At 44.4% G+C, this 12,418-nt stretch overlaps 1 long non-coding RNA gene across 1 annotated transcript; it reads right to left on the reverse strand.

The window, feature by feature from the left end:
• Positions 1-2,249: 2,249 nt before the first annotated feature.
• Positions 2,250-10,692, reverse strand: LOC139012109 (uncharacterized). Its single transcript, XR_011471799.1, has 3 exons — positions 10,469-10,692; positions 5,905-5,955; positions 2,250-3,819 (listed from the first exon to the last, which is right to left on the reverse strand). It is a non-coding gene; the product is annotated as an uncharacterized lncRNA (long non-coding RNA).
• Positions 10,693-12,418: the final 1,726 nt, after the last annotated feature.

The raw sequence follows: 12,418 nt of genomic DNA on the forward strand, positions 1-12,418 counted from the left end.
ACTATTATAAATTCAAGGCGATCCTTTTTAAACGGAATCCTCAAGTGGCTTCCCAAGTTGACAGCAGGGACTAACCCCTGCCCCGTTATAAATCAGAGGCATATGGCAGGCACTTCCACCTCCTCCTAGGGCTGGCACGGAGGGGAAAGGTCATCCCGGGCCGCCTCCTCCCCTCCCTGACACCTCCAGGCACCTGCAAGCTGAAAATTCTGGTGTGAATCATGGCCCCTGTAAATTATGGCCCTGAGCAAGCTGTATAAACTTCAGAGTCCACAGTTACATAATGAAGATACAATCATACCGACCTCAGAGGGCTCTTGTGAGAACTAAATGAAACAAGATACTCAACATGCTTAAGGGATGCCTGGCACCTACAAGTCCCTCCTTCTTAACGGAGGCCGAACTCTTGGATGAACTTCAGGTCCCACAGGCCGTGGGGACTAGAAGGAGGACATGAGAAGTGGTCCTTCCCAGAGCTCTCGCCCTCTTCCCACAGAGCGGGGAGTGTAGCAAGGACACCGATCCTGGCTGCCCCATTTACTGTGTGGCCTGGGGCACGTTTCCTAATCCTTCTGTGCCTAAGTTTCTCCACCTATAAAAGGGAGAGTTGTGAGGATTAAATGAAGTAATACATAAAAAGTACAGGAAACAGTGCCTGACACATACTAAGTGCTCGATACAGTTAGCTTTCATTATTGTGTACCTACCTGCCTGCCCTGCTCATGGAAAGTAAGGTGGGCCTCCCCCAGGAACTAGTTCTCTCTTTCGTCTCCAGTACTAGCCCCTTCTGTGACCTTATCAATACAGGCTCCTGCCTTCAACCTCAGGCCCAGCTCAAAGCCGAACCCCAATGAAATGCTGAGCTCCAGCAAAGAGCCCTAGTCCCCGGAGAGAGCCTCACAGAGTACTCATGCCTCGGCCACACCCCCAGCCTCTGCTTCTGGGACTTGGCATTCCCACTGGTCCAGAGAAAGGAACAGGCTGGGAATGAGGAGGCTGCCTTGCTATGACCTTCAATTTCCTCTCTTGCCTTCTCAGGACTTTCTGTTCACTTGTCCAGTTAAGAATTACATCAATGGCAGTCACCATTGACTGAGTGTCCACTAGATCAGCGGTCACCAACCGGTGGTCCGTGGGCCACTGGTGGTCCGTGAGACCTGAAAGGTTGGCGACCGCTGGTTTAAGGAAACCTTTGGAGCAGCGGTCGCCAATCGGTGGTCTGCGGACCAGTGGTGGTCCGTGAGGTCCGAAAGGTTGGCGACCGCTACACTAGATGTCAGACCCGTAGCTCATTTAATCCGCTGAAAGCCTGGAAAATTTTATAATAGCATCCATTGCCCGATGAAATATGGAAGCTGAGCTCCAATTTCCCAAAGTGGTAGAGCAGAGATTTGAACTCATGACAATCTGACCACAAAGCCCTGCTCTTCCCAGGATGCTACACGGCTCAGGTTCCTTTTTTGGTGAGGTCACTGTCACCTTCCCTGACAAACATGCCCTGAAATGGGAGGGCCCTTGGGGAAGGGCTGCCAGATTTAGCAAATGAAAATACAGGACACTTTGAACTTCGGATAAACTCTTTTTGTATAAGAAATCTTTTGTACTAAGAAATCTTCATTACATATTTGAATTCAAAGGTAACTGGGTGGCCTCGTTTTACCTTGTAACCCTTGTATGGGAGCTTCATTCACACTCTCCAGCAGCCGGTTCAGCAGATGAGCTGCAGTCTTGGTCTCCAGACCGCATCACAATGATGGGGTGCCACTTAATCCCCTCTCATCTCTGTGCCACACACAGCCCCCGCCTCCTGCCCTGAGTCTCCTGCATCATTAGAGCGCTTAGCAAAGTGGTTGCCACAGCTCAAGGGCGGGCCTGTGCCTTCCAGTGTAACATGGCCATTCAGCTGCATTAACATCAGAAAAATATTGTGAAAATTTTAACAAGTAATACAACCTGAAGACTCTTAAGGTTTATTAAGAATCGTTTGGTGGCAAGTGACAGAAACCCTAATCTAAATGACTTAGACCACAAAGGGATTGGTAGCACATGTCGCTGAAAAGTCCAGGTGGCCACAGTGATAGGAGCCAGCTGGCATCGCCCAATGCTCCAAGCCAGAACAACTGAGCAACAAAATCAGCAGATAGTATTGGATCATTTCTCAAAGTACAAAATAAAGACACAGAAGTCCATATTTTCATAAATAAATGAGTGAATAAATAAAAGGAGGTAAGACAAATACCAAGAGAGAATGCAAGAGAATGCCAAGGAATTTATGTACTAGTTGTGCCAGTTAATAATGCAGGTTTTGTAATCAAAGAAAACACAATGATTTCAAGAGGAACATCAAAAGTGCTTTACTCAAAGTAATGTCCATCGCTAGCTACACGTTTCCCCCATCTTTCAGGTAATTTGTGGATACCGTCCCAATAGAACTTTTCTTGTTTTGAGGCAAACCATTCAGAGACCCAATTTTCCACTTCTTTGTACGTTTTGAAGTGCTGCTCAGAAAGTGCGTGTGCCATCGATCGGAACAGGTGGTCATCTGAAGGAGCAAGGTCTGGTGAATATGGCGGGTGGGTTAATACTTCCCAGACAAGACCTGTTAATGTGTCTTTAACTGGTTTTGAAGTGTGTGATGGTGCATCATCGTGAAGCAAAATTACTTTGCCAGGTCTTTTGGCACATTCTGGTCATTTCATGAGCAAAGCATGGTTCAGATTGATTATTTGTTGTCGGTAGCGATCAGTATTAATGGTTTCACCTGGTTTTAGAAGCTCATAATACACCACACCTTCCTGATCCCACCAAATGCAGAGCATTGTCTTCTTTCCGAAGCAATTTGGCTTGCGGTCGATGTTGATGGTTGACCTGGATCAACTCATGATTTTGTGCATTTGGGATTCTCAAAATAAATCCACTCTTCATCACCAGTCACAATTCAATGCAAAAAAAGACTTTCTTTCGTGCCATTGAAGCAACATTTTACTGATGTCCATTTGTCTTTCGTTCAGTTCACCCATTTTTCTTCCTTTAAAATCTTTCCCATTGCTTGTAAATGATCGGAAATCATTTGCTGAGCAACGTTTAATCTTTTCTGCAAGTTGTTTTTGAGTTTGACATGCATCTTCATCCAATGCTTGTAATTGTTGGTCTTCAAACTTTTTCGGTTGACCTGGTCGTTCTTTGTCTTTAACATCAAAATCATCACTTTTAAAGCGTTTAAACCAGCGTTCACAAGTATCTTGAGATGGAGCATGTTCACCATAAGTTTCCCAAAGTATATGGTAACTTTTTCTTCAAAATAAAGTGATGAATTAAAACTTCCTGCAAATGCTCTTTTTTTGGCACGAAATTCGACATTTTTAAGCATAAAAATATCTATGATGTTAACACCTTCAGCAAATTTGACATATGAAGTTTTGAAGCTTGCTGTCAATACACCAAAATAGCATACATATCAAATCGCATATATATCAACATATGTGTAACTCCATCTATTGAAAAAAATCTACATTAACCAGTACACCTAGTAAATAAAACGAGGTAAGACAAATATCCTCTGCAAGAGGATTCCAAGTAATTTATGTAAATACTCCAAAGGGAAGGAACATAAATCCCCATGGGCTGCACACACTGACTGCCTTCCAAAAATGACAATTTGGAAAGAGATGAGCAATCACTTTCCACGGAGAAACGTGACAAACCCAGCCTCAGCCAGGTGAGCAGGGTCAGAATGGTTAAGCAAGTCATGTTGACAGCATGTAGCCTTGATAGGATGTGGTGAGAAGGTGGTCTTCCTCCCAAACATCTGACCCCAGGCTGATTATGAGAAAAACATTAGACAGATCCCAATTGAGGGCGCTTTGCAAAATACCTGACCAGTATTCCTCAAATGTGTCAAAGTTGCCCAAACAAAGAAAATATGAGAAACTGTCAGAGCCAAGAGGAGCTGAATGTAATGTGGTGTCCTGATGGGCTCCAGGGTGAGGGGGATTCGGGGAAAACTAAAGAAACCTGAATAAAATGTGCCAATATCAGTTCATTCATAGAGATAAATGTGCCGTATTAATACAAGATGTTGATAAGAGGTGAAACTGGGGAGGAGATCTATGGGAACACTATACTATCTTCACAACTTTTCTGTAAGTCTAGAACTATTCTAAAATAAAAAGTTTCTATTAAAGAAAAAGCCAGAGGCCTTGGGCGTGCTGGGTTTAGAGCCCCAAGAAGGCCTTCTGACGGCTTCTGTGTAGGCTTCAGGCTCCACATGGTAGCGGTATGGTGGCCCAGTGGGTCCAGCACGGTGTCCTCACGGGTTAGAGCTCCACACAAGGGAGCAGTTGCTTCTTCCCCAGAATCCTATGAGGCTCTCTGTGCCTCACAGGGTCTGGCTGACCCACAGGCTCAGTCACTGGGGCTGGAGGAAATACAAGCCCTAATTGGCTTGTTCCTGGCCCACGCTTTAGCTCTGAATCAGGGGCTGGTTGTGGGGGAGAGATGGATGCACCAAAAAATAAATAAATAAATAAAATGGGGCCTATTACATAAAGCAAGTGAATGGATATTCGGTGGTTAAAACTCATCAATGTGAAGAAAAAACAACAACAACAAAAACTCATCAATGTGCACTTTTGGTGCTAGTATGTCCCTATATGAAATGATGGTGATTATTCTTTCTATAATATCCTCACTTTTCAAAATAGTTAACTACTCTAGCTGGTGTGGCTCAGTGGATTGAGCATCGTCCCCTGGACCAAGAGGTCCCAGGTTCAATTCCCACTCAGGGCACATGCCCAGGTTGTGGGCTCAATCCTTGGTAGGGTATGTACAGGAGGCAGTCAATCGATGTGTCTCTCTCATAGAGTTTCTGTCTCTCCTTCTCCCTTCCTTTCTATCTAAAAATCAATAAAAACGTATTTTTAAAAGATCTTCTTTAAAAAAGTTAAATACTCGCCCTAACCAGTTTGGCTCAATGGATGGAGCGTCGGTCTGCGGACTCAAGGGTCCCGGGTTCGATTCCAGTCAGGGGCATGTGCCTTGGTTGCGGGCGCATCCCTAGTGGGGAGTGTGCAGGAGGCAGCTGATCGATGCTTCTCTCTCATCGATGTTTCTAACTCTCTATCCCTCTCCTTTCCTCTCTGTAAAAAATCAATACAATATATATTTTTTTTAAAAAAAGTTAAATACTCTGTATCTGTCCATTGATTTTTGTCCAGCTGATTCAAGAAATCCCATGAAGGAAGCACTGTGCAAGTCTGACTCACAGAGCTAAAGGGTCTCAGAGGAAAGAATGGGAGTCATGAATTGCCAGACTGTCCTGACCTAACGCTGTTTCCTAAAGCAAGTGCATGGGTGTTTGGTGGTTAAAACTCATCAATGTGCAATGCCCCCGTTAGCACTTTTGGTGCTAATGTGTCCCTATGTGAGATGATGGTGATTACTCTTTCTTTAATATCCCTACTTCATCTTGAGGGTCCAAGAAACTGATGGGACCACCTGCACCAGGACCAAAGGGGAAGAAAAGCCAGAGGGCTCCCCAAGATGAGCCCTTCTTGGGCTGAAGCAGGAAAGGTGGGGCAAGCACCAGTTGTTGTAATACTTAGTGATGCTCACAACGAGCCAGACACACGCCTAAGCAGTACATGCGCGAATGTCTGTGACCCTCACTATCGTGCTATGCAGTAATTCTTATTATCCCCATTCTACAGGTGGGAAAACTGAGGCAGGGAGCTTCAGTAAATTTGTCCAAGTCACACAGCTGCCAAACAATAGAGCTGGGGTCTGATCCCAGCCCCTGCCCAGAACCATTCTTTAAAAACTGAAATAGGAAATGACCCAAAAATACAGATAGTATTCAATCTCCAGCTTCTCACCCCCAGTTCTTAGGTGTGGGATACCACTGACCTTCTTTTGGTTGGGAAGTCACTTCAGTTTTTCACCCTCATGGGCCTGGACCTTGCAGAGGAAACAAGTAATTTATCTCTCACTATCTAAAAGGGAAATAAAACTAAGCTGGGGGGCGGGGGGAGGGTGTTAGGGACTGAACAGGTTATCTGTAGAAAATACAGATTTTGCAGTCCTGTGCTCAATTTGCCTCTGTGGGTTATTTTTCCTTGACTGATACACGAGATATTTTAGAGCAAACTTTTCCCTCCTGTAAGTCTGTCGCCAGTTAGCACAACAAATTCGCCCTGCCTGTTCCCAGCTGTGGCCGGGCACCTGGCAGGTGTTCCGAATGAGCTTGGCATCCTCAGGCAGGAGCACTCCCTGCCAGGGACTCAGCGAGGCCAGGCCGTTGGCTAAAAGCAGATGTGGGGCCGCAGCATGCTGACCCTCTTTCAGGAAATTCCCGTGGGACTCTGTTTTGGCTCGCTGTTCCTCACTATTACCAACCTGAGTCCACAGTAACCAGAAAGAACGCCTTTCCAAACCCAGCTCACCATCTCCCACTATGAACCCGCCCCTCCGTCTGCGTTCCCTGCTAGGTGCTGCTGCCACCATCTAGCTAGTCATTCGAACCAGAGTCCTGGCCTTCACACCCCAAAGCCAACCAGTCCCAAAGTCCAGGGAATTCACCTCCTCCCTGTCTCTGAGCTCACCTGTCCTCACCTGTCCTTACCCCTCACCTGGTTTGTTACAACTCCTTCAAACCCTTCTACCTCCAAATCATTCCTCCACTGTCTGAGTTGTCACACTGTGGCCAGCATTATCTGGAACCCAATGACAACCAACCACCTCAAAAAGCCCCTGGGCCCCACTGCCTACAAGACAAAGGCTGAACAGGGGCTTCTGAGGGCCCAGCCCAGTTCTAGAAATTGTGGGAGAGACACGAGAAATGGGGGACAATGCCTTTGTCTCCAGAGAGTCACAACAGAATTGAGAAGGCCAGAGAAACATACAAAGCTGCACATGAAGCAGACCTAGAGGTTTACCTCAGTGCAGTGTTCAGCGGAGGGCCTGGCACACAGTAGGAGCACAGTAAGTAACAATAGTAATAAGTAGCATTATCATTACTGTAGGATAGTATGTGCCAGGAGTAGCTGGGATTAGGCGGAGGACCACCGGGCCTCCCTTTTTTACATTTCCCAGGTGGATCCAGCTTTGGGAAGAAGCGTTGGGGACCCTGGATGAAAGATGTTCAAATATCCAGGCTTTTCTGGACTTGTCTCTCAGCACCTCTCCAACTCCTCACCACCACCACCACCTCCCTCCCAGAGCAAGCTGGCATCTCCGTGCTGGTTCAGAGGGCCCAGCCGCTCTGCTCCTGGGCCTCCACGCTGCCTGGCCCACTGCCTGGCCTTCCCCAAGAACATGCCCAGCTCTGCGGCGGGAGGAGAAGCCCTCAGGAGCACTCTGGCTCTCCAGCTTCCCACAGCTGGCTTTCTTTGCCAACGTGGACAGCAGATGCAGGGCCTGTCCCTGGGCTACGCCGGCCCTAACACCTTAGCTGTTATTAAAATTCCAGCCTTGCTTTCCAGAGAGCCAGTGCCTTGGCCAGGGGGCTAGACCAGACTCAGCAGTGCATGAGCATGCACACACACCACCATTAGTCTCCCAGGCCTCAGCCCTTCCCCCACTTCCCCTCTGCTCTCAGCCACTTGCTCTGTGCCAAACTCCGACACCCTCAAAGGTTTCCCAACTGCTGCCGCTAATCCGGTACTGGGGAGCAGGTCAGCAATGAGGGAGCCAAGCTGCAGCTCCTGTGAAAACAGCCTGGGCTGGCCCCAGCCGCTCACACCTGCACACTCCATTCATCCCCACTGTTTACACATTGTCATCTGCAGTTAATGCTTTCCCAGCAACTGCAGCGGGCTGATTGCCCCACCGGCACATAGGGACCCCATTCTGAGCCCTTGTGTCTGTTTAATTGAGCATGGGGCCCTGTGGTTAAATGAAGGTTTGTGGCCCCCACTCCACCCCACTCTGCTGCAGCAGCCTCCTCTTCGTCCTCCTCCTCCTCCTCCTTTTCCTCATCCCCCTCCCTCCACTTCTGCTTTCCCTTCCCATTCATCACAGGGCCTCTTTGCAGTTGATGAGGGGAGGTGGGAAGGGGGAATGGCCCGGCCCCTGGACAGGGAGGCAGAGTAGGTTTCTTCCATTGAAAGCAGGATCAAAGGGGATGCATGACCTCTTGGGGAGAGGAGCTCTGGGGAGAGGAGACAGTGCTGGGACTAGAAAGAAGGGTCAGGGAGACTTTGCTAAAGTAAATAATCACCTCCCAGAAGCAGTGTGGCAGAGTGGCTAAGAACACAGTGTCCAAGGTAGACAGGCTGAGTTTGGGTTTGATTCCTGGCTCTGTCACTTCCTACCTCTGGGATCTTATTCAAGTTTAGTTAAGCCTTGGTTTGTCTGGGCTGGGCAATGAGATCAACATAAGCAAAGAAATACAGAATGATATGGAAGAGAATGGTACTTGACTTCTCTGGTTTTCCTCCCAAAACCCCATAAACCCAATCAAACCATGAGAAAAACATCAGACAAATCCCAATTGAGGGACATTTTACAAAATCCCTGGCTAGTAGTCCTCAAAAACAAGGGAAGTCAGAGCAACTGTCATAGTCAAGAGGAGCCTCAAGACATGATGACTTAAGGTAATGTAGCATTCTTGATGGGATTCTGGGGCAGAAAAAAAAAATTAGGCAAAACTGAGGAAATCTGAATAGAAGGTGGACTTTAATTAATAATAATATATTGGTTCAAAAAATATATATTTGTTCAGTAATTATAATGAATGTACCATAATATTGTAAGATATTAATAACAGAGAAACCCTTTTAATAATAAAGAAATCTTTGTAGGATTACTCTAGTTAATCAATAAAGATTGATAGAATTAGAATATTATCATTTTTACAACCCTTAATGAATGAATGAATCTACTAAGCAACGAACATCCGTAGTTGATAAAGTCATTATTTTGTTGATAAAAACCACCAAAAAAAAGAATTAATCAGATATTACATACCTCTCAGTGGAGGTATATACCACCATCTATGAGATACTCTTGCAAAACAAAGAACAAAAAAAACAAACAAAAAAAATCCCTAAAATGGACCTAACTTTAAATCTAACTTCCAAGATCCAATTTTTAAAAACAAAGGGGACAGAGAAACATGTGAAACAATAACCATAGTTATGAAATCGGCCAAAAGTAGGAAATTTACAGAGGAAAGAATTTGTTTCTTCAACAACAAAAACAACTAAGGTATGAAAAAAAAATCGAGATAGAGAAGAGAACTACAGATTAGTGGAGTCATAAGAACCATATCAATCAGTTACAATGTACGAACCTTTCAAATCTTGGTCAAACAAACTCAAAAATTGTAAGATAATTGGGAAAATGTGTACACTGCTCATTGATGATAATTACAGGATATGATAATTTAGTTATGAAGATAATATTGGGGTTATATTTTTAAGAGTTTAACTTTTAGAGATATGTAATAAAATATTTATAGATAAAATGATATAATGACTTGGATTTGCTTGAAAATAAAAGTAGATTAAATATAGATGAAACCAAATTGGTCATTAGTGGCAGTTAAAGGTGAGTGATGAGTACATAAGTTTAATAAACTATTTTTTACAGTTTTGGGGTATGTTTTAAATTTTTTAGTTTTTAAAAAAAAAAAGACAACTTGGAGGGAGGGAAAGGGACCGAACATTGATCTGCCAAGATCTCTGACAACCACACTTCTATAATATGAGGTAATTATTAATCTATTCCAGTTAAAATCATGATCAACAATGTTCCCAGAATATTTTCTGTTGCCTTATGTGTTGGTGGAGCTCTAGCCATAACCTATGAAGATGAGCTAACATGTAGAACTAAGATCTCATGAGCTGAATAGAGGGGAGGTGGGAAGGGGGAATGGCTCTGTCATTTGCTTATGTTGATCTCATCCCACCTCCCTTCATTCAGCTCATTTCAAGCCTCACCTTTGGGGATCATTTCACCTGCCTGTTGATTCCACATTAAGCCTCATTTTACTCTACTTTCTCTGACCAAGAGCATTGCTGTTGATATTTATTCCCACAATACAGAAAGATCTTTGGAAAACTGTTGAATGCTTGATTTAATTAACACATTAAATCTTTCCAAGTTTTTCATTTAAATTATCAATAAAGAAAATACACAATTGAAAAAAGAGAGCAAGTGAGGGGTGGGAGAAGTAACATAGGAACTAGGAGACCATCAGGCTATAGGGGCCATCAGCGTGGACTCCAAGGTTGCTCAGGGAAAAGCATGAAAAAGGAAACTGAACCAGCCAGTCCAGGCATAATCCAGAACATCATCTAGGCTTAGTCTCCTGCTCCACCCACAAGGGTCCCCCAACAGCTACAGCCTGGGTGCAAGTGCATGGTACCCTGAAACACCAGCAGATTAGATACTGTCTTAGTTGTTCAGCGACTATAATAGAAATGCCATCAAATGGGTGGCTTATAAACAACAGAAGTTTGTTTCTCACAGTTCTGGAAGCTGAAGTCTGAGATGATGGTCGAGTTCTGGGGAGAGTTCACTCCCGCTCAGAGGCTGCTGTCTTCTTGTTGTGTCCTCACTGGTGGAGAGAGAACGGGAGGAGTCTCTCCCAGGACTCTTAGAAGGAAACTAATCTCATTCCTTATTCTCCTTGTTTAATCCTGATCACCTGCCAAAGGCCCCACCTCCTAAAGACATCGTATTGGAAGGAAGGGTTTGAACATATGAATTTGGGGGGCACAAATGTCCAGTCTATAACAGATACCAAAGCCCAAGGCAAGGACTCAGCCACACACTCACTAGGAGTCACAGCTTCCCAGCCCCACTGTGACCCGCTGGGAGTTGACTCCTCATTGGCGAGTTGACTTCACCACACACCTGTCTCGGCCAGATGCAACTAATCCAGGTTCACAAGAGGTGGAGGGCCAAGGGGGTTGGCTTTCTAATCCCTCCCAGTGGGGATTCATTGACGACATTATCTTAATGTCTTTAGCACCCAGCACAGGTCCTGGCACTCAGATCAATACACAACACACACACACACACACACACACACACAGCACCCCTCAACCCAGTGATAGACATGGAAAATGTACTAGAAAAGAGATTTACAATAAGAGTGAATTGCTGGGAAGGTTTTCATGCATTACTTCTGTCACTAAATATATAATTTTTTAAAAATGTGGTAACACCAAAAATGCCAAAGCCTCTGGACCTCCTTTCTTTCATCCTGGAGTAAGTGTGTCTTTCTTCTGGACTTCATCAAGACCCAACAGCTCTAGAAGCAAAGATATCTCCGGAGGAGAAGAGACCCAAATCCACATGGAAAGGAAAATGAACCAAAAATTATCTGCTTGCCTTCCTTCCTTTCTTCTTTCCTTTTTCCTTCCTTCCTGTCTTCCTTCCTTCCATCTTTTCTATATTTTTCAAGATAATATTTTATTACATACTCATTGCAGAGAATTCAGAAAAAGAAAGATTTGGATTTATCTGTACACTAGAGACCCGGTGCATGAAATTCATCCACTGGTAGGTTCCCTAGTGGCTGCCGGCTGGGGCCTCCCTCCCTTCCCCCGGCCAGCCCCACCCCCTGGTTGAACTCCCAGACAAACTCCCAGTTGAGGGGACAATTTGCATACTATGCTTTTATTATATAGGATGGTAATAATATGCAGCCATTGAAAGGCATGCATTTTTTAAGCATAAAGTTTATATGTATTGACATGGAACGATGTCCATGACATATTGTTTAGTAAGAAAAAGCAAATTACAGCATAGTGTCTATAATGTGATTGCAGTTGTATTAAATATAAATACATGTGTTTATATGTGCATATGAATGTCTGAGAAAACATATACCAACCTGTCCACAGCGGTTCTCTCTGGGGAATGGAGCGGTGAAAGGGTAAGAATCTATTACTTCTGTCTGGTTTGAATTTCTTACAAGCCTGTATGACTCTTGTAATTTTTTTTTAAATCTAAGAAAGTAAAATAAAAATAAATGCAACAGAAGAACTAGTATGGATATTTCAACATTGAAATGAAAAAGAAATATCAATAAGCAAAAAAAATGGTCACATATTATCCTTATTCCTCCTTTCCTGCTTTGAGGCAATCACTGTGACTATTTTGTTGTATAACCCAATCTATTTTTTAAACATGTAATATATAAATTATTATTATTTTCATAAAAATTATATTGCCTTGGCTGAGTAGCTCAATTGGTTGGGGCATTATCCCATATATCAAAAGGTTGTGGGTTTGATTCCCGGTCAGTGCACATACCTAGGTTGGGGGTTCAATCCTCAGCAGGGGGTGTGCAGGAGGGAGCTGATTAATGTTTCGCTCTCACTTCTACCTCTCTCTCTCTCTCTCTCTCTTTCTCTCTCTCTTTCCCTTCCTCTCTCTAAAATCAATAAACATATCCTCGGGTGAGGAT

The sequence above is a fragment of the Myotis yumanensis genome, unplaced genomic scaffold (assembly GCF_028538775.1).
Source record: "Myotis yumanensis isolate MYYU_CA2020_CCGP unplaced genomic scaffold, mMyoYum1.0.hap1 SCAF_1, whole genome shotgun sequence".
Taxonomy (NCBI): Eukaryota; Metazoa; Chordata; class Mammalia; order Chiroptera; family Vespertilionidae; genus Myotis; species Myotis yumanensis.